At 44.9% G+C, this 24,241-nt stretch overlaps 1 protein-coding gene across 1 annotated transcript in view; it reads left to right on the top strand.

The window, feature by feature from the left end:
* Positions 1-24,241, top strand: part of KMT5B (lysine methyltransferase 5B) — a 58,569-nt gene that overhangs the window by 867 nt on the left and 33,461 nt on the right.

Here is a 24,241-nt window from a genome sequence, read left to right as displayed (position 1 = left end):
CCTGGCGCCCAGGGCTTTGTCCTAAAAGGAGATAACCCACAGAAGAGCTCTTGGGGTTTGCTGGGAGACCTTCAGCGAGGGGGCACCCACTCCCCCTTTGGGGCCGGCCGTTCCACCCCGGGCTGACGGCCGGTTCACCAAGCTTCCCTGAAGACAAACTTTGTTTTGGTTTTTCTGCGAAGTTCCCGGAGTGTTTCTGAGCAGCCCCAGACTAATCTCGGTTGACAGCCAGTCAAATCTTGGAAGCCTGATATCTTGTGCACACTCTCCCAAACTGTATTTTCTCCGGGCTAGGCTAAACAGCTCATGTTGGGAAGGAGAATAAAATACGTTTTAAATATGCCTGACTTGGCTTTATAAGCTTTTCTAGTTCTTTGGGTGATGTATCTATAATGGAGTGACAGGTGAAATATTAAGAAGGAAACAGGTGGTTGTTTTTTCCCTGTAGATTTTTTTTAAGCTCTTTTACTGATAAAGATCAACAACACGTGGAGGTTAAGCGACTTAGGGTGAGCAGAGTGGACTCATCGGCAAACTTAAAACAGCTTTCTGACTTTCAGGCAACCTGGTTAATGCCCTGTGCCAGGCTGCCTCTGGATGGAGCAGTTTGGAGAGATAGTTGTAGTTTTTTTTTTCAAGAGGCATCATAATATTCACACTCATCTCCCCTGGGTTTCCAGATTGTAGCTAGTTGGGGTTTTTTTTGTTTTTAACAAGAGACCATAATGTAACTGTAAGTGGCCTTGGACTGTGTTATCACTCTGTACAACCTTCAGAGGAAACATTTCACCTTGTTTTGAGAATGCACAGGAAGTGTAATTGTTATTTTTTCCTATTAGTAACTACACTATTACCATTCTGAGAAAATAATGGATGAATTTACTTTTTAAAATAAAATACTTAGATCCATCCATGAAGCAGTTTTGCTTAACCTTGAGGGGAGTTTCTTTGGGTATGTGTTGAGAAATGCCTGTTAAAATAAAACATTTTTTAAGAAAGGATGCAAAAATGCTTAACTTTGCCAGCCTTGTAAAAAGAAGTGACCACTGTCACAGCCAGAAGTTGATGATAAAGCTGAGGACTGAATAACAGACATCTCTGGCTGAGGATTGTGGACACTGATTTTACTTCCATTAAAGCAAATGTGTGATAAGGAGTTTAGTTTTTAAAAAATCAACTCATACCACAACCATAGAGAATCTTAGTTCAAAAAAAAGTTAGAGTTTATCTCCTGGTGTTCATGTTTTTCAGGAGGAAAAAAATACACAGTCCTGGCCAAATCTTCTCTTGCTACCCACCATACACTTACTCATCTAATCCACCTAGCCCCCCAGTATTCTTTCAAATCCAATTTGAGTTGTCACCACCTGCTTACCTATTTGTGCTCAATCATTCTCTTTTATCCAGCAAACTGGCTGTGCCCTAAACTCTGTCCACCTACAGCCTGTAAGTGGGTAACTCTGTGTGTTGGAGGAGAAGATGGGTATGCAATCTGCATTTGGAAGGAGTAGGCAAGCCTCCTGCTTATAGGAGTAGGTGGGGAGGGGGCGGTGGAAGGGGCCCATGTGTGCAGGGAAAGAGGGAGCTCTGCATTTTTGTGGAGTGGGGAGAAACAGAGAGGCTTGTGTGCCTGGGTATAGTTCTCCAAAGTGTACAAGCTATGGGAAGACAGAGCTGGGTTTGATTTAAGGTAAAACTTAGAAACGCTTTGAGCTAAAGAGTAAAGGGCTTCCTCAGCTGGTAGTCAGCACCCCCTCCCCAGGGGCCTGGAAGCAAAGCACAGCCATTGTTAGGGATTTTGAGAGTTCAGATCTTGGTTGGGTAAAATGTCCTCTCAGATTCCCAGATGGGAATCCCAGGGATGGGGGGGGTCTTGAGGAAAATCTTGTGACCTTGGATCTATTTAATTCTCTTTGTAGATGTGGAAACCTGTATAGGGTTTTACTAGAAATGTTTCTGTGACCAGAAAGGGCTTGTGTTGGGGAAGGACCTGTGCTCTGTAGGGTGGAGAAGGGCTTCTGCTCCATGCCGCCTTCACTTTCTGCTTCCATCTTTCTGCCCCTTGGATGTGTTACCTCCTTGCCTTATCCTGGGTTACCCACTTATTGATGAGCACTGCTTTATGGATCTGGTGGCTGGCTGCATGAGGAGTCTTGCAGATTGAACATGATTTTTATAGAAAGAATGAGGGTTGCATTTTGTTAGCCAGCTTAGCCAGCATGTGCCTTTAGAATTTGTAAGGCTCTTTTCTCCCTATGTCTGATGAATTAGGTAGGATAAGAATGATGTCCATTTTAGAGATGAAGAGATTGAGGTAGAGAAGTCAGTAAGCAGCTTGGCCAGAGTGGCAGCAGCTGATCAGTGGTGGACTCCGAGTAGGAATCCAGGTGCTGCTTCTCCTGTAACTTTGCATTCATGGAGATTTGTCTGAACTGATTGAAACTGACATGTCCCCAACATTTGTCTTCATGCAAAAATGATTTTAATTAGTTCTGAAAGCAAACCCCCCCCATCTAATTAAAAAGCAACAACTATGATTTTGAGATCTGGAAGTATTTGGGAAATGCTGTAAGCTGGTGTTTGGGAAATTAATCTTTGCCAACTTTAAAACCCTGTACTTTCTGTTAAGAAATGTGACAGTTTGACATGATGAATTATAGCATATGATCTAGTGACTTTTGTCTTGTTAAATGTAATGACCTGAACTCAAGGAGGACCCTGGGGTTATCTTTGTTTAAGATGGACATCTTTGTTGGGGGAGAAATTTGATGTCTTTCTTTAAAAAAACAATCAGTGTCTTATTTGCATAGAACCAGGCGTTGTGATAGGGATGAAATTGCCAAGTGCATCGCTTGGTCTGTGCTGGCCCTCACCTTCTGGTGTCTCCTACAGGAGCATTGGACTCCTTTGACCACCTGAGCCCACATCTGTTTTAGATCCTCTTCCTTCCTTTTCTCTTTGCTGGCTCCTGTTCCTTCTCCTGTCCTTTATATGTTAGTGTACCCCAAAACCCTGGACCCCCTTCTTCAGGAGTGCATGGTACAATAGAGTTGGACCTGGACAGGAAGGTAGAGGTTGTTTTGTTTGAGCCCTCAGGGCACAGAGGGAACATGATGTGCCTGCAGGTCCGTCAGGGGCAGTGTTGTCTGGAGGAATGCCCCCACATTTTGTCTGCCCCTCTTTTGCATACCATTCACAGAGGCTGCCAGGATGGATGACCCCTCAGCAGCTGCCGAGGCCAGTCCATCCATACCAGGGTCCCCACTCCATGTACTTGTGCCTGACTGGTTTCTTTGCTTGCATACCTCCCCTTGCTTCCCAAGGCAGCCCTTTCATGTCTGGAAAGTCCTTCCCTCATTGAACCCAAATCTGGCACTTCTCCATTTGACTGCTGTCCCAGTATCTGAAAACAGGCTGGTGCCTTCTCTTCCAGTTGTCTAAAAACCAGGTGTTTTTGTTTTTCCTCCCAACACCCCCCAGTCCTGGATGCTTAAAACTTTGGTGTCCCTTTGGACTTGGTGCCTTTTGTCCCCTCCAAACGATGCCAAAGTCCCGGCTCTGTCCCTCCAGGATAGCCTTCCCATTGATTTTTGATATGGTGCTCGCTCCTTTGGGGGCCCTTGTGATCTCCTGCTTGGACTCTGGGAATAACCCCCCAACCCGTCTGGGGCCTTCCTTACCCTGGCCCAGGCCTCCCTTTCCTGCCCCCTTCCGTGTTCCAGAACGTTGAAGGGCTTGTCAGATTGTGTGCATGTCTGTGTGGTCGGTGCCCCAGGCCAGGGACTGGGCTGGACTCTTAGGTAGAGATGTGCATGCAACCTGTGACTGTTCCTGCTGGAGTTCTTGCTTAATAAACATTTGTTGAATTGAATTGAAAGACTTTTAGTTTTTGTTTGAGAATCTATGTGTATTCTAGGCCTTCTTACAGAACATAGAGTGACCCTGGGAGGATTGAAAATGCTTTTCTGGAGTCCTGTGACGTGACTCCGATGAGATCTTCCCCTCCCCCATCCTGCATTGAGTACAGTGCCCCAGCCCTGTGTGCACATTACCTGCAGCACAAACCCCTCCCATCCAGTGCCCTGCAGTGGCTGCTCTGGCTCTCTGAGGGAGGGTCTCCTCCCTCCCATCCACCATTTAGGCAGCTGGGGGGCTCCACAGAGTGCTGAGCCTGGAGGCAGGAAGTCCTGAGTTCAGATACTTCCTAGCTGTGTGACCCTGGGCAAGTCACGTATACTTTGCCTCAGTTTCCTCACGTGTTAAATGGAGATGATGACAGCAGTGCGTCAGGGTTGTTGTGAGGGTCAAATGAGCAAACATTTTTAAAGTGCTTTAGCACATAGTCGGCCCTCCCTCCATCACCAGCACCAAGTGTTCTCCCCTCTGGTCTCGGCTTTTTTCACTGCCCTTTGCTGTTTTTCTCATGCTTCAAATATCCATTTTGGGTCCTGCAGGTTTCCTAATAAAGAATCATTTGGCAGGCATTAAGGACCTGCTCTGAGTCAGACAAAATGAAACAGTCCCTCCTCTCATGAAGCTTTTGTTCTCCAAGTAGAAGATTGGATACCCAGTTTTGCTTTAAAAGTAAAACTCTTGGAAACTCATTTCATGGAAAATAGAAATATATGCACACGTCCTGTTACCTCCAATGATTCACTGCATGGAAATATCTCATACTAGAACAGGGATGTTGCCCTGAAATCCCGTGACCCCGGTGGTGGTCCTTGAGCCAGAGCGGCGCCGAGGATTTTGGGTCAGGCCTGAGCCGAGGCTAAGGTGGAAGATGGCTGGAATTTTGCTTCCTGCAAACTTGGGTCAGTGGAATTCTTCCGGGATATCAGCCAGGAAAGGAGTTCTCCTTTTCCTGCTTATGCTCCTTGGTGGGTCTGGGAGATGAGGACGCTTCCTGGTGTCCACCCTTCTGGAGCCATAGGATGGGCTGTGCCACTTGTGCTCCTGTTTGGGGCGTCTTGTGGCAGCGAGGAGTTCAGAGGGGACAAGCCCTGATCTGGCAGAGTAGCAAAATGAGCCAGAAATGAGCCCGCTGACACCAGAAGATGCTAGCAGCCATCCGTGATGAGAGACAGCTGCAAGCCTGGGCATCCTAGTCGGGAAATTCGCCTTTCTGTTCTCCCCAAGTGAGAAAGCAGAGAGGTCACGATCCCCTCAACATACAATCTGTAGATCAAAATGATTGTGTGATGAACTGTCATTGTGATATGTTGTTGGAAATGCCTTCTTCACCTGAGGAACTGAAGAGTGAGCATGAGTCATAAAATCACAGGAGCCTACATCCAGAGCTGGAAGGGACGTTGCAGTCATGTAGCCTCCACTCCCCCATTTTGCAGATGAATAAACTGAGGCCCAAGGGGATGACGATGAAGTCCACTTGTCTAACAACACACAGGAAATCAGCAGACTTAAGGCTCTTCCCCTGCTTCTCTGAGGCTATAATTTAAGAGTGTCTTGACTATCTAGTTCATGTATCCTTCTGATACTGCCCTTTTCTTCCCTGAAGGCATATTTGTGGAGACTTTTGAGGGATAATGAGGTTAGGGGTTGCTGAGAAATTACTTCTTGATGACAAAATAAGAAATCTGATGGTTAGATTCATGGGGCTCAGCCCTCATACCCTCTCTCCACCCTTTGTGTTCAGACAGAACCCACTGGGTACTTGTGTGCTTCAGAAAGCTGGATCACTGCTAAGTATCAGAGAGCCTATGGTGCTCCCCTCCCAGCAACACCATAGATCGGAATACGGACTGTGGGTGCTCAAAGGAAGACAGAATAAACCCTTCCGCTGGGCAGGCAGTGAAGGTGGAGACCCCTGGACTCTTGGCTGTAATGGAGCACTGCCCCCTCCCCCGGCTTTATTGTGCAGCCATGTACCTTGGCTTCCGGTTTGGGGCCGAGAAATCGGGGAAATCCACTGTTGTCCCCTTACCAGAAGCCTCCTTGGAAGCAGATCCAGGAATTTGTTAGACTTCTCCTGGAGGGGAGTTCCAAGTCACCACCTTATTTGATCTGCCCTTATTTGTAAGGGGGGGGTATTGTAATGGGTTGTAGCTTATTAGCTAGTGGTGGGGCAGAAAACAAAGGACTTCACAGCAGTTACTGGTTTTAATCAACAAGCATTTATTAAGTGCCTGCTATGTGCTGGCTATTGTGCTGGGGGCAGGAGAGACAAACAGAAAATGAGTCTCTGCCCTCAAAGTGCTCAGTGCGTGGCCAGGGGCTACGATGATGTGCACAGAGGAGTAAATGTAGGACAGTTTGGGAAGGCGTATTGGACTTCTTGGGACAGGGCTGTCGATATTGGAGGGATCAGAAATTCCAGGCCTTGGAAGAAGGCAGATGTTAGCAGGGAGGTGGAAGATGGTGGCTAGGAATTGGAAATGCGAAAGATGCTGATCGGTTGGGGAATGGCTAAACAAGCTATGGTCGATGACTGTACTGGAATACTACTGTGCTATAAGAAATGACAAGCAGGATGATTTCAGAAAAACCCGTAAAGACCTATATGAACTGATGCACAGTGAAGTGAACAGAACCAGGAGAATGTGTACGCAGGAACAGCAACTTTGTAACAGTGATCAACTGGGAATGACTTAGCTCTTCTCAGTAATGCAGTGATGCAAGACCATCCCAAAGGACTAGTGATGAAGCCAACTTCCGCTTGTACAAAATTACTGATCTGGAAATGTGTCACATAATTGCACACGTATAACCTCAGGTAGGAGGGAGAGGAGGAAGGGATAGAATTTGGAACTCAAAACTTTAAAATGTTAAAAAAAAAATTGGAGGGAAAAGTGGAAGAGAGAAAGGAGCGCCTTCCAGGCAGAAGAGACCGTGTGTACAAAGGTTCAGGAAGGGGAAGCGAGCGGTAGGAAAGCAGCCTAGAAGGACGGGCCAGAGCCCAGTTTGGTGTGCTTTGTGGGGTGTGGATTTCCTGCTGCACACAGGGGTGAGTCTCTGCTCAGATGGGTACTCGGTGAGGCCTGCCCACTTGTGTGCGGACACCGAGCTCCCTGGGGTGGAGATCTCGGGATGCCAGGCTACCCCCTCCCAGGAGGGATGTTTCGTTTGCTCTCATCCTCACCTCCCTCAAGAACTCAGCCCAGCTCTAAGTAGGAGGCTGGAATCTGGGGGCCAGGCTGGCTAGAAGCAAAGCCCTAATCCTCGGTCTTCTCTGGTCTACTTTGATGTACAGTTCTAGCAAGGGGGGTGTTCTGGCGTTGTGCACATTCGGCAGTTTATGTGAGCACTGATTAGAAAGGGACGGTAATGGGCTTTGAGAAGATGTGAAGAGATAGAAAACCCTAGAACTAGGGATAAGTTCATAAGGAGCAGCTAGGGGGTACCACAGTTGATAGAGTGCTGGGCCTGGAGTCAAGAAGATTCATCTTCCTGAGTTCAAATCCGGCCTCAGGTACTTCCTAGCTGTGTGACCCTGGGTAAGGCACTTCACCTTGTTTGCCTCAGTTTCCTTATCTGTAAAATGAGCTGGAGAAGGATAAAGCAAACCACTCCAGTATCTCTGCCAAGAAAACCCCAAATGGGGTCACAAAGAGTTGGACAGGATTGAAAAATGACTAAACACAATTTTTAAAAATTTTATTTTATTTTTTTGTTTTTGTTTTTTGGTGAGGCAGTTGGGGTTAAGTGACTTGCCCAGGGTCACACAGCTAGTAAGTGTCAAGTGTCTGAGGCTGGATTTGAACTCAGGTCCTCCTGACTCCAAGGCCGGAGCTTTTATCCACTGCACCATCTGGCTGCCCCTAAACAACACAGTTTGAACTAGGGGTCCCTTTGTGGAGGCAAATCAGCCTCCACACATGCCCACAAGGAGAGTCACTGGAAGCAGCCACTGTTGGCCAGAGGCATTGTCTGTAACCCCAGTGAAAGGGGAGTCTGGGGCTGGTAAATTGCTTGTGGTCAGGAGTTGAAGCTGCCATAGGACTAATGCACTGCTACGATACAGTGAGGTGCACCAGGATGCCCAAGGAAGGCCAGTGCTTCCGAACCAGGTGCCAGGGAGCGATGGAATTGGGCCAGTGAGTGGCTGTTGCATTCCCAGAGTGATCCAGGCTTTACCAAACCCCGAAAGGCATCCTGGTGTGGGCACGAGGCTTGGGGGCAATTCTTGGCCCTGGTACCTGTCAGGTGTGTAACTCTGGGCAAATGATTTAACCCTTATCTGTAAAATGGGAATAATTATCCTTGCCCTGGCCACCTCACAGGGTTGTTGTGAGGATGGCTTGAGATAATAATGTCTGGGAAATACTTTGCAAGCCTGAAGTGTTAACTAAATAACTATCTGGATTCTGACAACAGCACCCAGATGGGTAAGACAGCTTTTATTATTCTCGTTTAAAAAAAGATGAGGAAGCCGAGTCTGTTCTTTAATATTTAAATTAAAAACAGTTTTTGAAAGGCACTAGTAAAACATTTTTAAGATACTCAGATTTCAGACTCTAATTTATGTCATTCAAAAGATAGTTCAAAATTGCATTTTTATTAATGGATCATTTGGTATATAATTCATTGAAAATCTTCAGGGATAATTTGCATTATACTTTGATCTTAAAGAATAATTTGCTCGGTGTCTCAGTGCCAGTTTTTCCACCTTGTAGGATGCCAAGTCTCTGGCCACTTCTCTGATCCGTATGTTTTTATCCTTTGGAATTTCATTATTCTATAGCACACAGAAGTGGGAAGGAAAATTAAAATAACTGAATTTGTGTATTTTTCGTAATCTTTTAAATTAAGGAGAGAGTGGCAACTAATGGCCAAAATGAGTTTGGAAACAATCTGTATTTCATTTATTTCTTTTTATTTTCCATTTCTTGATATAGGTGGCTTATACTTTGGGCTTTTTATCCAGAGCCATTTTAGTTAGTTAGTATGCAAAAGATGCAGGAATGGGAAATGGGAAGCCCAGCCTTGTCTTTCCTGGGACAGACCCTTTAGTAACAGATTGAATGCAGAATGTTAGCTATAAGGGGTGAATGGGATTTCCCCTTTCACTGTATCTCCTTTTTAATGCATTTGAATGAACTAATTTCATTCTTTTAATGTTCTTTGTTTAAAATTTGGTCAGAACTAGTTTGAAATTTGTTTTGAGTATCTAAAATGGTTTTTTATTGGGGTTTGTCTGGGGCAGATGAGAAATTACATGCTCCCAGCAGCCAGGGGCTATGCACATGCCTTGGCACCCATTGGCCATCTTCTCCTCTTGCTTGCTCCTTCTTTCTCTTCCTGCAGTCAGAAATAACGTTGAGCCAGTAGGTAAAGTGTGAAGTGCACAGATCCTGCCAGGGGGTGGAGACCCTGAGCTTTGCCATCCGTCTACCCCTGTGGGTAGGGACCAGAGAGCAGATGAGTGGGATGCTGCAGCAGCATTTCTGCTCCGTGGTCTCTGCTTCTAGTCTTGGCTTCTGTTGGGCTGTGGGACAACGTGGGAGCTTGGAAAAACTGTGATCGTACTGGGCCGGAAGCAAAGATGTGTTTGGACGACCCCACCCTTGCCATTAGGAGGTTGACAGTGCCACAAGTAATTATCATTTGAATACACTGCTTGGTACAGAGCCTGGCACCATCATTGGTCCTTAATTAATGCTCATTGTTGTGCTGTGACCCTATTATATCCGTAGTAGCCAAGTTATTTGTCTTTTATATTGCTCAATAAGGCCATATACATAGGACCCCCCCCCCGATGGCTCCTCCAGTTTCATCACAGGACTCCCATTTTTCATAGTGCAGAAGGCCCTCCAGCTTCGGCCACTGCTGGTGAGGCCAACCCCCGAGCCACACAGGTCTCATTTGTGGATGCGTGCGCCAGTGTTGGGCTGGAGTCAGGGAGCTGGCCTTCTCTGATGATGGCACTCCTGTGGTTACTCACCTAAGTATCTGCGAAGCTTCCTGGGTGAGACTGGGAGTCATGCTTCCTTAGGAGACTGAGATATTTAATAGACCTTGGAACCTGTTGGTATAGAAGAATTCATTACCCAGTATTCAGGCACTATGCTAGGCACTGGGGATACAACCTTCGAGGAGCTTCTGCAGGAGGTCGGTGTGCTGAGATGAAACTTTATGGCCGTTGAACACCTCCACGAAGATGCTCCCCCTGGTCATGCCTTCCCCATTCCTGTGATTATGAAATCCAGGTTGGCATCATTTCAATCCTGTTCTTGGCTTTGTTTCCATCTCCTCCCATTCCACGACCCTTTCCCGATGACTCTGAAGCTAGCCGCCCTCTGGATGCCTGTTTGTAGACGTCATCTGGTGTTGTCTCCTTTTCCGCTCCTCTCACTCTCTGGCTCCCTCCTGGTGACACAGCCTCCCTTTCCATCATCATCAGCTACTGCCCTCTAGACTCGCTGGTCTAAGTGGGGGAGTGGGAATACTCTTTGCTCCCCGTGACCACTTCAGGTTTTCCCACTGCCATGGGCACTACCTTTCCTCTTGGAGGTTCCCAGTCCATTTCTGCCACCCACATCCTGGTGACTGTTGCCTCCTAACCTAAAGGACATTCTCGTTCTTTCTTCAGTGAGTTAAGCGCCTGGCTCAGAGGTTTTCTTCCTCTTCTACTCTTGCCTTCACACTAGGGGACTTTTAAACAGTCTAACCCCCCAGTTCCTCAACCCAGTCACTTCCCATGACCCACTGCTCCACTCCACCTCAGTCATCTCCCACTAATTCACCACTTCCATCCTCGGCCTTGCAACCCTAGGCCTTGTTCTTTGTCCATACTGGGGCCCCCAGTCCTCCACCTCCTTTTCTCCCTCCCCAGTCTTTCCCGGGCCCTCACCCATTAAATGACTGTATTCTTCTTGGTGAATCAGGTCAGCTCTACACACGTTCCCCCCAAAGCGTATGTCATTCTGAACCCTGACTCTCTCATCCCTTTGTCAGGAAGTGGGTAGTATGTATCACCATTGGTCCTGTGGAGTCATGGGTGTTGACTGTGAGAACAACATACACAAAACATGGTAAAGACATAAGAACTCTGATCACTACACGAAGACCCAGAGGATGGAAGAGGTAACTTAGTGGGTGATGGCTGAGGTAGAGTACAGGAGGAGGTCGTGGGAAGTGAGTGTCTCAGCACCAGAGGCTGGCTCTTCTGCTTTCACTTGGAGACTGGCTTTTTTGGGGGGGGCGGGGCTGCCCGAGGGACAGGAGAGAAGAGATCACAAGCACAGAACTGTGCAGCAAAGCTAACATAGGCGGGTTTTGAAATGCAGGGTTCTTTCAGAATTCCTTCTGTAAAGTCAAATTTACATTGTGTGAATTAACAGAAATTGAGAACTGTCTGTATATCTTTTCCTTTTGCCCTGATTGGCAATTCTTCCCTTGTAACAAGAAGACTAAAAAGGAACACATCAGCTGAGTCCCATAGTGACTGTTGTGTCCCACACTTGTAGTCTTATAGCTTTGCAAAGAAGGGAGGGGGACTTGTTGACTTTCAGAGCTTGCCAAATCTTTTTCTCCTTTAAGAGTGGACATTACTTGTGCTATTTTACAAATGTAAAAGGGGGGGGCGGGGTAGAGCCAAGATGGCAGAGTAGAAGCAGCAGCCCAGCTGAACTCCCCTAACATTCCCCCCACCCCAAACCACTTTAAGATAATGCGTCAGATTGAATTCTGGAGTGCCATAGCCAATAAAAGGTAGGGCTGAGACATTGTTCCAGCCCAAGACAACCTAGGAGGTTTGAAAGAGAAGTCTATGACACCACAGCGAGAGCCAGTCTGGAATGCACATGGGTACAGCATCAGTGGTGAATCTTGGAGCTGGCTGCAATAGCAGGAGCTGCTGCTTCTGAAACTCTCAGCCCAGAAACATTCCAGAACAGAGAAGCATTAGCGTTTCTGGCTGCAGGGGATCAGGTTTGGTCACAGTTCAAGGGCCAAGAGGAGGACTAGCGCTTGCAGCTACAGGGGCCCCTCCTGGGTAAAGACCAGAGCAAGGCCAAGGATAGCAGTGACCGCACCTCTTCTAGGATCAAACCACCTTGGAAGCACCAAAAACTTATAGACCCCCAAAACGAGGTCTGAGAACAGCAGTGTGGGGAAGACCCAAAACTTGGGACAGTGTCTCCCAACCCTTAGGTGAGCAGCGGCCAAACTTAACATAAAGTTCGAAGTCAAGAAATAGGCTGGGAAAATGTGTAAGCAACATAAAAAACTGTTATAGTGATGGGGAAGGTCTAAGACACAAACTCAAAAGATGACAACAACGCGAACACAGCTACACACAAAGCCTCAAAGAAAAATGCAAATTAGACACAAGCCCATCAAGAATTCCTGGCAGCGTTAAGAAAGAGTTAACAGTAGTAGAGGAAAAATTAGGAAAAGAAATGAGAGTGATGGAAGAAAATTATGAAAAACAAATTAACAACTTGGTAAAAAGAGGCACACAAAAATTCATGAAAGAAAGTAACTCCTTAAAAAGAAGAATTAGCTAAGTGGAAAAGTAGGTACAAGAGCTCATTGAAGAATATAATTCCTTAAAAATTAGAATTAGTCAAGTGGAAGCTAATGCCTCCACAAAAGTCAAGAAATAATGAAACTCAGAATCAAAAGAGTGAGGAAAAAAATAGACATTTTGAAATAATTCATTGGAAAAACAACTGACTTGAAAAATAGATCGAGGAGGGATAATTTAAGAATTATTGGACTTTGTGAAACCCATGATCAAGAAAAGAGCCTAGACATCATATTTGAAGAAATTATGAAGGAAAACTGCCACGATAGCTTAGAACCATAGAGAGGGAAAAATAGAAATAGAAAGAATCTGCCAATCACCTCTTGAAAGAGATCCCAAAATGAGAACTCCCAGGAATATTATAGCCAAATTCCAGAGCTCTCAGATCAAAGAGAAAATATTCTTCAAGCTGCCAGAAAGAAACCATTCGAATACCGTGGAGCCACAGACAGGATCACACAAGATTTAGGAGCTTCCATGTTAAAGGAGTGGAGGGTTTGGAATATGATATTCCAGAAGGCAAAAGAGCTAGGATTATAACCAAGAATAACCTACCCAGCAAAACTGGTTTAATCCTTCCGGGGAAAAAATAAACTTGTAATGAAATAGAGGACTTCCAAGCATTCCTGCTCAGAAGACCAGAGTTGAATAGAACTTTTGACATTCAGACAGACTCAAGAAAAGCATTGAGAGGTAAACATTAAAGAAAAATCTTAAAGAACTTAATAAAGTTAAATTGTTCATATTCTTATATGGGGAGGTGTTACTTGTAACTCTTAAGAACTTTGTCATTATTAGAGCAGTTAAAAGGAGTCTGCGTAGACAGAGGGCGTAAGAATGAGTTGATTATTTTGAGATGATCTTAGGAAAAATGATTGGGTGAGAAAGAGGGATGCACTGGGAGAAGGGGAAGGGAGAGACAGAATGGGGAAAATTGTCTCAAGTGAAAGAGGTACACGAGGAAAAGCTTTTACAGTTGAAAGGAAAATAGGGGTGGTGGCAGGTAATGTTTACACCCTCACTTTCATTAGAATTGATTCGAAGAGGGAAGACTGTCTTATAAGAAATCTGTCTTGTTCAACAGGGAGGTAAGAAGGGAAGGGGATGAGAGAAAGAGGGAGAAGTCAGAAGCAAAATAGACTTTTGAGAAAAGAAAGGGTGAAAAGAGAGATGAATAAACAGAAGAAAGCAGGAAGGAGGGAAATACACAGTAATCATAACTATGAGTGTAAATGGGGTGCAGTCTCCCATAAAATAGAAATGAATAGCAGAATGCATTAGAAACCAGAATCCAACAATGATATGTTGCTTGCTGAGGAACACACTTGAAACAGAAAGACACATACAGAGTTAAAATAAAGGATTGGAATAGAATGTATTATGCTTTAACTGAGGTTAAAAACAAAAGGCAGGGGTAGCAATCATGATCTCAGACAATGCAAAAACCAAAATAGACCTAATTAAAAGAAATAATCAAATAATTTTGCCAAAAAGTACAATAGACAAGTAATATCACTACTAAACCTATATCCAAATTCTTAAAGACACAAACAAATTCAGCAAAATTAGAAGGGAAACAGGAAACGGGGGGGGGGGATTTTTACAGCAAGTTTTTCTGGTAAAGGCTTCGTTTCTCAAATATATAGGGAACTAAGCCAAATTTATAAAAATGGGAAGCTGTTCCCTGATTGATAAATGGTCAGAGCATATAAACAGGCAGTTTTTGGAAGAAATTAAAATTTTTTTAAAAAATCAAATTTCATATGACTACAATATGGAAAAGTGCTCTAGAAATGCAAATTAAAATAACTCTAAGGATCCCTCATACCCATCAGATTGGCTAACATGACAGAAAAGGAAAATGACAGATGCTGGGAAAATAGGGATACCATGCATTGTTGGTAGAGCTATGAACTGATCCTAACCATTCTGGAGAATAATTTGGAACTGCACCCAAAGGGCTATAAAACTAGGCATACATTTTGATTCAGCAATACCTCCACTACTAGGTCTGTATCCCAAAGAGATCAAAGCAAAAAGAAAAGGACCCATATGTATAAAAAGGTTGATAGCAGCTCTTTTTGTAGCGGCAAAGAAATGGAATCTAAGGGAATGCCCAGTCGTTGGGGAATGGCTGACCAAATTGTGGTATTTGACTGTGATGGAATACTGTTGTGCTGTAATGATAAGGAGGATGGCTTCAGAAAAACCTGGGAGGACTTACATGAACTAATGCAAAGTGAAGTGAGCAGAACCGGAGAAGGTTGTACACAGTAGCAGCAGCCGCATAGCAATGCTCAACTGTGAAAGACTTGGCTCCACTGAGCAGGGCAATTCCAAAGAACTCAGGATGAAAAATGCTCGCCTTAAAGGGTCAGGGGAGGGGCTGGACACAGGGAGAGAATTTGGAACTCAAAATTGCTCTAAGTGAATGTTAAAAGTATAAAATGACATTTTTTAAAATTGAAAAAATGTAAAGGGGTTAATAGTGTCATGTAGTAAAGAGAAGAAAAGTTGCAGGATAGAAATTGATAAAGTTTTGGAATCCAGTGTAGGTTAAAGAGAGCCAGCAGCTAATGAACATCAGTAAATATAACAGTTACGGACTTGGAGAGTATTTCAGGAAGAGGAAGCCATGGTTTGATTTTTACAAACTCTGCATTTGCTGTAGTAGGGTGTTAGAACAGCGTGTTGACTCTCATCTGCCTTCTGTTCTAAGTCTAAAGAGGCAGGGGCCCCCAGTGGGTTCGTGTCTCAGCATTGGAATTGTGTGCCCTTGTCAGTCTGCAGGAAGGTCGTTGTGATGTCACTTTATTCCTCTCGAGAAGGACAGAAATTGAGCTCTCGAGTGACCCCTTTGAAGGCCTTGGTCACCTTCGTCTGCCTCCCTGCCATTGTTAATGACTCCTTTCTTGGATCATCATTTTTTTCCTTTGTTATGTGGAGACCAAATCCAGATGTATAGTCCGGACTTGGCCTAAGAAAAATGTTGTTCTTCCTTAGACCTTTTTCCTTCTGTCTCAGCCTTTTTCTTGTCCATCTCTCAGATGAACCTAGTAACGTGCCAGTAAAGGAATATAACTTGAAAGTGTAGTGGTGGCTCTTAGGGAATGGGCTTGCTGATCTCTCAGAATGAATGTTCTCTTCCTCTCCCCCCACCCCCCATGTCTCTTAGAAACCAGAAAACCTGCCCACAGACAGTAGGAGCCCTGTGGGAAGCGGGCACTTTCTAAAGGTGTTGGAAGACATAAGACAGGGAGCTTTCTTCACTTACCTCCGGAAGACTCAGAGCGGTGGCTACTTTTTGGCTACTTTTGAAGCTTGAATTGATGGAAACGTGAACATTTGGAAAAGTAGATTGTGATCTGCCAGCTGATTTTAATTTTATCCCTGGCTCTTGGTTAGCCTGAATGGTTCTCTCCTCATCCCCGGGTGACTTACTAAATGTCCTTTGCATTGTTGCCTGCAGCATTGAACGAGGTCCTAAGCACAAGAAGCAGGAAGCCCAGTGAATACTGGTTGGTTGGGTCACATTGAACCTCTTTCTTCTCATAAATTTGAGTTTCTGTTATTTATTTTAAATCGAAGGCCCCATCAGAAATTTTTAGTATCACAAAGAGTACAAGTGAAATGGTTCATATTTTTTGCTGTGTTTCTCTATAAGTGACTTTCCATGAGTCTTGGTGCACTTTTCCTGTCTCTTGGGTGTCTCTATTTTTGCCATATTGAAGAAAGCTCCAGGCTTTAGAAACTTACCTTGGGGTTTACTTTATTCGCCTATAGCTCAAAGGGGAAGGCATTTTAAACAATAAAAACTCTAAATAATTGTCATTGTGTTATGGGGGACTCTAAACTTGGGTACAGTTAGTGAAAATGGTTGAAAATGTTATTTTTTTCTGTGTAAAAACCGCCCACAGTCCCCTACCTGACTTCAAGTCTTTAGGACATCAGTTTTCTCCCCAGAGACATTCGTGTTAATTTTACTGCCACTGGGTAAAATATCCCAGAAGAAGCCTTGGCCTTCCAGTATAAGATGTGAACTGTGTCAGAAGGGCCTTGGCCCACCCAGTAGTGCCCTGGACAGAATAGATCTGTGCAGTAACAGCTAATACTGATTGGTATAACTGAATAACCCAGAAAGTGGACATATCTCTCTAAAGGAAGTACTTATTTCTGTACAAGTAGAATTTGCTTTGAAGAACCCTGGCTTCTGTTTTTTGATATCGTCACTATCAGGGTACTCCTAGGGTTGTATGGTGGACAACTTGAAATCCCTTCGTTAAACCATGTTTAGCTCCTACTCCTAATTTGAAGCAGCCCTAGAAAGTCTTTTGTGGACTGTGTCTTGCTTCCTTTTATTTATGTTTGATAGTAGAATCACCTCTTTCTTTCCTCCTACATTGATTCTTCAGCCTTCATCTCAGCCCCTCCCTCACATCATCACGTAGTCTCTCCTGTTGGATGATCTTTTTTGGGGGGAGGGGGAGTGACTTCTTTGTATACACAACACTTAGCACAATGCTGGATATGCAGTCGGCACTTAATAAGTGCTTGTTGACTTGACTTGGAGGCCTGGAGGGTGGAAGCCTGTCCTGAAGGGATGGGTAGACACCCCCAGGTTGGAGTGGTCTAGTCACCCAAACCAGAGGTATCCAGAGGAGCTCTCCTCCAGCACTTCCAGATGAGTCCAAACCAAATTAAAGTGGAGTTGGGACATAGTTCATAAAATAAATAAAAAGCCAATGAAGCCAAGATAATATCCTGCTTTAAATTAAGTCAGTCTGCACTGCTGAGATCCTTACTGTGGACTGGGGGCCCCCTTTTCTGTGAATTTGAGGAGGAGGATCTAAGAAACAGCTGCCCAGGAGAGGAAGCTGCAAGGGACCGTGGAGGCCCCTGCCCAACCCTCTCATTTTACAGAGGAAACTGAGACCCCAGGTCACTCTGGAAGGGAGTGGGGTGGTGGAGAGACAAATTCAAGCTCCAGTACTACCTCCCCACCCACCTGCGCTGCTTCTTTTCAGAATCTTAAAACTTGTGCTTTTCCTCCCAGGAAATGATTGGCCATTAACTCCTTGAACTTGAACTTTCTTTGTCCAAATATTGCCACTCATACCCCCATCTTTTCTGCCTCTGCTTGTGGAACCCTCTCCAGTTGTCCTTGTGAAGCCAGCTTTCCAGATGTGGCATGCCTTTCTGAAAAAGTCACCCAAGAATCGGTGGTGCTGTCATCCTTGGACTTGGGCCCCTTTGAACAAACAGGGTTTTCTTCATGATCTCTTTTCCCCTGAGAAACCAGAGCAGGAAAGGACATGCAGCCAAGGTGTAGTGACTACTTCTCTGCCTTTTTGATCCGTTTTGGAGTTAGAGTGAGAGAGTACGTACCCAGAAGTGGATCCTGTGGCTGGTGGGTCCTTGGGGATCAAATCCCAGCTCATCTACTTCAGGCTGTGACCACAAGCCAGGCGTTCCCTTCTCTTGGGGCTGCAGTTTGCCTGAGAAAGTGATAGATTGAATGAAGAAGATGCTCTCAGAGGTTCCTAAAAACAATTCTGTGGGAATGGTGATGATCCTGAGTGCACTTCCTGGGTGTCTTCTTAACTGGGTCCGCTTAGAGAGACTGTGCCCTCTCTCTGTTAGAAGAGAAAGATCGAGGCACGGAGATCCCGGCATTGGCCCCTGTGATAAGAGGCTGCTTTCCCACAGTGCTTCTCTGCGGCGGCCCGCCACAGGACCCTTGCTGTCCTTTGCAACATCCTTGATGTCGTCATCCCTGTTTATTTATTGTAGGATGTTTGGTGACCAGCATTCCCTCCAGAAATTTGCCAGCTAAGTCATTGGGGGTGACTTGGGCAGATTTAACATTCAGAAAACAAAAACCATGTACTGAACATACCTGTCCATTTGAGCTCAAATCCCCAAACCACCTGGCACCTGTTAGTAAGTGCATTCGAGTTCTTGAAGGTCTTTCTTAAATGGGAATCACTTGTTGTGGCCTAAGGAAGGCTCCTTGCCCGGTCAGAGGCGTGCTGTGAATAAGCTAAGTTAGGAGCTGGGGTAACGCAGCCACACTGGTGAAGTTCAGAAAATACTGTCACCAGCAAGAGGGAACTTCAGGCAAGGAGGCAGCCAGCCTTGGTGATAGAGAGCTGGCCTCCTTCCAGGGAGGAAGCCCTGGCTGCAAATCCTGGCTGAATGACCCTGAACAAGTCAGTTCACCTCTAGGTGACTTGCTAAAATTATGAATATATCCATAAAAAAATGGATTACAGAGAAAGCACCAGACCTGCATTGCTAGATGGAGTTTCCCGGTCTGGGAGTTCCCTGTACTTTATTTAATTCTAGTGTCTTCTCTTGCCCACTTATTTCCCCTGTCCTGTATATAGCTTGTTTGCACATATTTGTGGGTGTGTCATTTCCCCCCACCAGACTATAAGCTCCTTGAGGGCAGGGACTATCTTTAGCCTTTTTTTGTATTCCCAGGCTTGGGACAGTGCCTGGCACACAGTAGGTGCTTAATAAATGCTTGTTGACTAACTCTAGCAAAAGAAGCATGCCTCCCTCTCAGGCTTCTGGAATCTTAATTACTCAGTGCAGAGCTCTGAAGCCTGGCCATGTTGTTTTCCTTTCCGTGGTTGTGGTTGTAGCAGAAGTTGCTTTCCTGGTTCAGCCCATACCACACTGCCTAAATTTTCCCCGGTAATAAGTAAGCTTGCCTGCTAGGGTTCACTCAGATCTTCCCTTTGAATTCATAGTTGTCATTTTTTATGGAAGTACCATATTCTAAAAAATGAACGGGCCACATTCAGCCCTCTTCTAGCCAATGGAGGCCTACGTTCCCTCCAGTTCTTAACTTCTGTCCTTTTGGGACTTTCCTCTCTGTCCTTGAACTCTCTGGGGGTGGATATATGCCTAACAGTGGTATTCCTGAGTCAAAAGCTATACATGGTTTAGTGACTTTTTAGTATAATTTCCAATTGTTCTTCAGAACAGTTGGGTTAATGTGCAGTTCCACCAAGAGTGTGTTAGTGTGCCTGCCTGTTTTCCCATAGCTCCTTTCTTGTCTTTTTTAATTTGGTAAGTGTGAGGTGTAACATCAGAATTTCAATTTGTATTCTTGTATTAGTGTTCTGGAATGTTTTTTTCAGGTGGTTTGTTGATAAGCTTGCATTTCTTATAAAATCTACCTGAATATCATTTAACCATTATTGGCTTTTGTTATGCATTTGTATAAACATGCAGATCAATCTTTAATCAGCAGTATTGGCTATTAGGATATCCTCCCCCCCCCATAATGGGTTGGTTTTTTTTTTCCGTACCATTACCTGCATTGGTTTTGTCATGTAAAAACTGTTTTATGTTATGTAATCAAAATCATTCATTTTTGTCATCCGTGATCCCTCTATTCCTGTTTAATTAAGATGTTTTCTCACTGTAGTTGTACAAAGCACCTCTTTCCCTTTTCCTCTAAATTTTTGGAGCCTTCTGTATTTAATTCATATATTCGCTTGGAGTTTATCTTGTGATATGGTGTAAAGTGTTGGGCTCCCTCTAATTTCTGCCACACTGCTTTCCAGTTTTCCCAGAAATTCTCTTCAAAGGAGTTTCTAACCCAGTAGTTGGTGTCTTTGGGTTTATCAAACAGTAACCTGCTCTGTTGGCTTGCTTATGGGGTCTGTATAGACACATTTTATACCAACTTGCTTTCGCAGGGGATGTACTCTTTGAAAAGTGACGAAATCGTGTGCGTCAGCAGTGTGACTTAGAAATAATTGCCTGAAATTTCTTGTGCTTCAAGCCCATAAATCAGCTAATGTTTCTCTGTCATCAGCAAGTAGATTATGCCATTTATTCTCAGCTCTATTTAATTGTTTTTGCTATGAGGACTGTATGAGAAAACCCTCTGTTTTCCCCCTGGTTCTGTTGATGGCCGCCTGCTGTACCTAGTTAACACTTCAAGTTTAGAACTCAGGGTTATCTTTTAAGATGAAAGGTGGAAGTCAGGTTTAAACTGTGTGGGCTGGTGATTACAGTTTCTTCCAGTTTGCCATTCTGTTGTTACCTTCCCTTTCCATTTCTTCTTCCTTCTTCACGGACAAAAAATGTTGCAAGATAGACTCTGTGGAGCCCCACTGACGCCATCTTTGTCATGGATTCTTCGGTAATGACTTAGAGAGGCGGCTGGGAGGACTGGATCACAGCCCTAGGGGCAGCCCTTGGTCCCTCATCTCTCATTTTTAATAAAGAGCAGACAGGAGGGATTAACCAGAGGGTTCAAGGAGAGTGGGGTAGGACACATTACTGCACTGTCGCTACTCGCGACGTGCTGCCATCAGCATGATCTAGTGTTGTGGCTCTGGGCACCGTGGTCACTCATGGTATTGCTTGTGACTCTCGGTCTTGAAGAAGAGAGTCATTTATGAATCACAGATTGTTAAATAAGTGGGCTCTTGTCTTTTTTTGAATTAACGAGTTGGCATCTATTCAGTAAGGAAAATTTAGATTATATAGCACCTCATGAGCATTCTTGATCTTTCTGAATTAAATGGGTTATATTGTTATGATTTCAAGTTACATTTCTGTCATCTAATTTCCATATTAACACTAGTAAAAGAGGCATTGCATTAAGTTTGGTAAGAAAGTTGAATAAATGAAAAAGTGTTGTATATACTGTGGTGACTTTGAAATTACCCTCTTTTGTGCTCTCCTTTGCTGGAAGGCGCTTAGCATGGCTCTGGGTTTTAGTCAGGATTTAGAAACAGCTGGAAAACAGGCGGGGTGAGAGGTTTCAGTTTGACAGCTCAGTTTACCTGGGAGAAGAACCAGTATAACGAGGAACAGATGTGTTAAGGCAGTCACCAGCCAGAATCAGGATCCGATGCTGTTGACACCTTGCTTGAGCCTGCTGCCGCTGGGACTTGAGACTGTGGGGACATGTGGTGGAGCATTAGAAAGGGAAGGAAGAGAAAGGAATTTCTGAGAGCTGCCGTAGGAAATGGCTCTCTAGTTTTCTTTGCACAATGAAAAGTGGAGAAGATTGGCTTCTCCAGAGAGCAGAAAGAACCCTGAACTGGCCCTGAAGACCTGCGTTCTGGTCGTAACGTTGACACTGACCGTCTACCCTAGCGAGTGTGACTTCCCTTTCCTGGGTCTCAGCGTCCTCATCCACGACACAAGGTGTCTCAAAGGTCTCTGCCAGCCAGGGATTTCACAGCCAGCTCCCAGGAAAAATGGCTTCTCAGCCCCTGCCAGTTCGACTTCCAGACTCCCCACTCAACTGAAGCTGCTCTCTCCAGGCTTACCAGCAGTTTATTAATTGTCAGATCCATGAGCCTTTTCTCAGCCTTCGACTTCTTGACTTTTTAGAGCATTTGACCTGCTGATATCCTCTCCTCCCTGGGCTTGGAGCTCTATGTCCACTTCTTGACCTTGCCACTGAAGGAGTTCTCTCTGTGGTCACAACGATCTCTTTATTTTTAAGTCCAGTGGCCTTTCTCAGGCCTCATCCTTTTTCATCTTTTCATAGCATTTGACACCACTGACCACCCATCCCTTCCTCTTGGACATGTTTTCCTTATGACAACTGATCTTTGCAGTTCTCTCCATGTGCATATTCTCTCTCTCCCCCTCCCTCCCTCTCCCTCTCCCTCCATTTCTCTCCCTCCCCCCCTTTCTCTCTTCCTCCCCCTACTTCCTCTTTCCCTCCTTGTCTGTCTGTCTCCTTCTCTCTTCCCATCTGTCTCCCCCCCCCTCCAGTGGATTTAGCTCTATGTAGATTACCCAAAAAGCTATAGATGCAGCCTTCTACATCTCTGTCTCAGCCCGGGTTTCCTGTAAGCATTTCAGATTCAATACACTAAAAAGGAAGTCATTATCTTTCTCCCTCCTCTTACCTCCCTGCATTGGTGAGGACAGCGCCAGCCTTCCAGCTGCCCTGATTTGCAGTCTTAGCACGATCCCCAACTCTTCCCTTCACTCAGCACCTCTTCCTACCATGTACGTCTCAGTTCTTGTCAGTCCTACCTCCTCGGTATCTCTGGCAACTTGGAACTTAATTGGCCTAGACTATCAGAATTACTTCTTGGTTGGTTTCCTTTTTGTCCGGTCTCTCCCCTCCAATCCGCCTTTCACATTATGAAATGCACAAAGTGTAGGTGTCCCTTTTCCGATCTTATCCCCTTGCAACCTAGCTTCTAATAATAACTAATCATCATAATAGATGGTGATAGGTTCCATGTAGATGCTGTCCTAGGATTGTAGAGTACTTGGCCTCCTTTGACACAAGTAGAGAGGACGTGGGACTTAGGAGGTGGCAAATTGTTTGTAGCCTGCCTGCTAGTTAACAGAACAAGCCACATAATAGAGGAATAGAATAATGTTGGGCTTGGAGTCAGAAAGATGTGGGTGCAGATCTTGTTTCAGATATGAGCTGGGTGATCATAGGTAAGGCCCTTCACCTTTTCCAGCCTTGGTTTCCTTATCCATAAAATGGGGATAATACCCCTAGTACTTATCTTCCAAGGGTTGTGGGGAAGACCAGATGAAGGCATGCATGTCAAGGGCTTCCAGAACCCTGAAGTCCTATGTAATTGTCAGTCTATTAACAGATAATTTAGCTGAGTAATGGTAGCTGTGAGGATTTGTACCTCAGATGTCATTATAACAAGTAATTAAGTAAAGTAGGTACCACTTATTAACCATAAAGGCCTTTGGCATCCCTTCACAAGCCTGGGGTGGCCCAGCTTTTAGGGCTACATTCCCAGGCATGAGATTATAGGGGGATTCAAGAAGCGCCAGGAGCGCCCCAAGTAGCAGAGATGACCATCCTGTTACTGTTAATGCGGATGAGTGCCATTCTCCGGTGTCTGTTTAGCATAATGGTCTTATTTGTATTTACCTCCCCAGTTATTTTTTTTTCCATATTTTGTTTCCGTTAGGAGAGAAAATTGAAATTATTCTCTAAGCTATTTGAAGAGAGTGACTAAATGCCACTGGGTCGGGCTGTCTGTGGGTATGAAGTGGTTGGGAGACTCCAAGAACATGGTGGTGAATGGCAGGAGAAATGGAGGCAAGTTGTCTAATGAACACCAGCCGAGTCAATCCAAATTTCAGCACACGGGAAAGGACGCCCTGAAGGCTGGCCGAAATGCAGTTGAGAGGAGGTCGAGCAGATGTAGGTACACACTTAACCTCTGGGGTGTTTTCATTGTTGTGGGGGTCACTTATGTTCTTTCTCTAGTAATACATTTTATTTTGTTGTTGTCTTTGACAATTTTCATCCTGAGCATATTAAAAGAATCATTTGTTCTTACTTTACAACTGATGAGCGAGTAACAATGATACCCCCTGGACGCCTGATGCAGAAATCCGACTTGCGTGGTTGGGTCTGCAGCTTGAAGCTGCCCCCTCCTGTTCTCAAGACTTTATACCTAAAGGCTGGGTTTCTTCTGTGAAAGCGAGAGAGCGCAGTTACTTAGCCACCTCGGGTAAATGGGAACATCTGGTTTTGATAACCTGCCCATGGAGAGTTCTAAAAATAGTGATGAAGAGCAGAATCAGTTCTCCATCTTGGTGTTTATTGGATGCAGTAGGGCTGGGGCCCAGATGATTAGCTGAGGGTGGGAGCTGGGCAGTAGTAGAAGCAATTTTACCTGTGCCACCCAGGCAGAATAACAGGTCCCCTTGGGATGTCTTAAATACTGAATAATGAAACAATTATTTAATTTTCTATTTGTTTTCTTAGTTGGAAGAGAA

This window comes from Phascolarctos cinereus, unplaced genomic scaffold (assembly GCF_003287225.1).
Source record: "Phascolarctos cinereus isolate Bilbo 61053 unplaced genomic scaffold, phaCin_HiC Scaffold_9;HRSCAF=440, whole genome shotgun sequence".
Classification (NCBI taxonomy): Eukaryota; Metazoa; Chordata; class Mammalia; order Diprotodontia; family Phascolarctidae; genus Phascolarctos; species Phascolarctos cinereus.
This window is presented reverse-complemented; position numbering and strand designations above follow the sequence as displayed.